Genomic DNA, 3,449 nt, shown 5'->3' on the forward strand with positions numbered 1-3,449 from the left:
AAATCATAAGAACGTAAGTACAAAAATAATCACCGCAGCGATCAAATTCCTATACTTAAGCTCACATAATCCCGGTAGTCCGGAAATCACGAAGGATTTCAACCAACTCTCGACATGCAAACCAAGACTGTAGTGATTCAACACAACACATCATCCATACAACATTTCACAAGTAGCATTCGAATTACATCCATTAGAGTTCAAATAAAATATTACAAACCAAGTTCAAGTTCGCGGAAGCAACATAGTTTAGTACATAACTTCATAGTTTCAAATACATTGCTAGATCTCAGTCATGTCCCACAAAAGCATCTTTAGGTACGAGAACTAGTAGAGACCGTGCCCAATGGTCTAGTCTTCATCCCCAGCCGAGAGAAGGCAATACTTGCAGCAACCAAAGTAGAACTGGTCATCTGCAACAGGTGGGAGATAAACCCTGAGTACGAGAGGGTACTCAACTAGACTTACCTGTCAAAACCAGAAATAAAAGACACCAAGGGTCATACAAGGCTTATGAGGTGGGCTAGCTTGACACAGTTGCATAAAAGAGCTTACGATTATAGTAACCAATTTAAACTTAGCATCAAGCTTATCATCATTTACCTGTCCACTAGATTAGCACCTATACTAGAGCACTCACTTATTAGGAGCAAACAATATTAACCATAGCAGGTATAATAAGGCTGTCATCATCATATCATCATTTCCGAACCATTAGGTTATTTAGTGTATCTACTTTGGAGATAAGCCCGTCAAGTTCTCACTAACTGGGAGAGACGGCGACTCGAATCGAATTACAACTCAGCTGAGGGGGTATTCCTAACTCTCACCCTGGCATACTTTGCAAGGGTAGCCGTGGGTCACCTTTGGGACAACTCAGGAACCAAATTCGCGGGTTCGATCAGCGCCAGCACTCTCAGGGATTACCCTTCTGCCAGGACGATCAGGGCTTTTAAATCACCTGCCCTTGGACTCACGCCTATGGCTCCCTTCCGAGGCGTACTTTATACTTATCGACTCTCGGCCTGAGTTGAGCTACTCAGCTTCGCGGTCGGTCTTCGGACACGGCCAACTAAGAGAGAGGCATGCGTTCAACATGAACAGGAAAGGCTCCAAGATTCAGTCCTTAATCGACACAGACGGAGTCACTATAAACCGGCAAGCCTCCGTCCGGTCTTCATTTCAAATTAAGACTGGTTCTTTTCCACGATAGCAAATATAGCCAACCGTGCCATATGTATCTTCCTATATCTCGCAGATGACAGGGAATCACCTGACTTCTACCGTGTTTAAGCAGGGCTAAGCACTACATGAGCCTGAGCTACATAGGATTCAGGGTATCAATATCTGGACAAGGATTGGATAACCAATGCAGCAAGTGTTTGCATCCAACACCTAAACTTAATGCAACAATATATATGTAACAATAATACTTTAACTGCATTTCGTAAATTAGGAGGCTTAATATGCTCTGGGGCTTGCCTTTCACAAAGTTGCATTTCGTAAATTAGGAGGCTTAACTTGAAGAACGAGATCAACTTACCTAACTTGCATAACCTAAGATAAAGATGCTCATCTTCAGTTAAAGGCCTAACACCTAGGAATATTACCACAAACTTAGAAATAGTAAAGGCATACTTAAAACAACAGTTAAAGTTTCATATGCACACGGGTAGTTCCTTAATTCAATCATAACCAGAGTTCTATAAATTCAAATGACTTGCAAGAGGACATTCTGGAAAGCTTATGAAATTCTCTACAAATCATTTGTAAACATTAAAGCATGATTCTTACGTTAACCAAATCGAATTCCAGTAAACCTAGAATCTGTCCAGAAATGACAGGTCTACTAATTTAAATATTTAGTGATGATGCAAAAGCATAATTGGACTAAACCAAGTTTACCAACTTGTTGCACATATCAGAGGAACATCAGATAGTATAGTGCCAACTTCTAAATAATTTATTTAATGCCCTTTTCTAATTTATTTAGTTAATTAGGTGATTAAAGCAATATATAGTAAAACTATTCAGAAAAATCTACAAAAATTATAGTAGATATCTCATGCTTCACATAGACTACCATAAAAACTTCAAAGCCATTGGGCAAGCAAAACTTGCTGTATCCAAATTAACAGGTGGCATGTCTATTTTTAGCATAATTAGGAAACCTTATTGAAAAGTGTCAAGCAACAGATTTCTCATTTTTCCTAGCATCATTCTAGCATAAGAACAGCACTCACCAAATTTTACCCTTACTGGATCTATAGAAAAATTATGAAAATTCACACAAGATCCATCCATGCAAACAAGAGAATTTTCTATCTCCTACATACAGTGTCCAAAATATATGAAAATTTAACTACAAGCTATTCATGATATGAGCAATACACCATAAAAATTTCATGCCATTTGGAGCTACATAGAAAAAGATATAATTACCCCTATTTCCTTCATGATTAAAAGAGATAATTAGTAACTCTATTTTTCATAACAGAACATGGCATAAGTTATATTTTTAATAAAAACTAGGCATTATCATGAACTCAACAAAATTGGAACCACATTATTTGAATCTATCAACTAGGAGATACATATTTTTGAATATATACACAAATCTGTGAAAAGAATAAAACAAAAACAAATTTGAATCCTAACTCTACTGCTGGGCCGGCCCGAACATACCCGGCGGCCCACAAAGCAAGCGCTGGCGTGGCCCAGACTCGGCGCAGCCTAGGCTGGCTCCCGCCTCTGCAGCAGCGACTGACAAAGGGGACCCGCGCGATAGTGACACAGGCAGGGGAGGAAGAACGGACGGCGGCGCAACTCATCGCCGGTGGCGGCTCCGGTGAGTCCAGCGGTGCTATGGTGTTCACCTCGACGTGCGAACCACGGCGACCGGCCCAGGCGCAAGGCAAGGCACGGCATATACGCGAAATGGCCCCTACGCTTTTCACTAATCAATCCTAGGTCGAGAGTACTGTTGAATGTGCCATGTATTATTGCAGTAAAAACCCTGTATAACGTTTCTTCTTGGATTTACACCCTTCCTCACCTTGCTTCCCAGGAGCAGAGCACAACCGAAGACACGACCGACGACGGCGGCAACGGGGCAGGGGAGCCGGGGAAGACACGGCGGCGGCGGAGAGCCCTCCGGCGAGCTGCACGGGAACCCGCGGGGCATCGTGCTGGCCACGGCAAAAGCCGAACTGGGCCCTAGTAGCCGACCCGCGTGAGCCGAGGCGACAGTCCGCCGACTGCGACGGCGCCGGCCAGGCGAGCGGTAACGGCTCCGGCGAGCGGTGGACTTCGCGGTGAGGTGACTTGCTGTGACCGGAAGCACGGGAGGGAGAGCAAGGACGCCGGCGACTGTGGTCCAGCGTGGCCGAGGGGCAGCGCTTGTGAGTCAAAGCGGCTTGAGCACAAATGAGCAACGCGCTCTCACGGAT

This window comes from Miscanthus floridulus, chromosome 3 (assembly GCF_019320115.1).
Source record: "Miscanthus floridulus cultivar M001 chromosome 3, ASM1932011v1, whole genome shotgun sequence".
Classification (NCBI taxonomy): Eukaryota; Viridiplantae; Streptophyta; class Magnoliopsida; order Poales; family Poaceae; genus Miscanthus; species Miscanthus floridulus.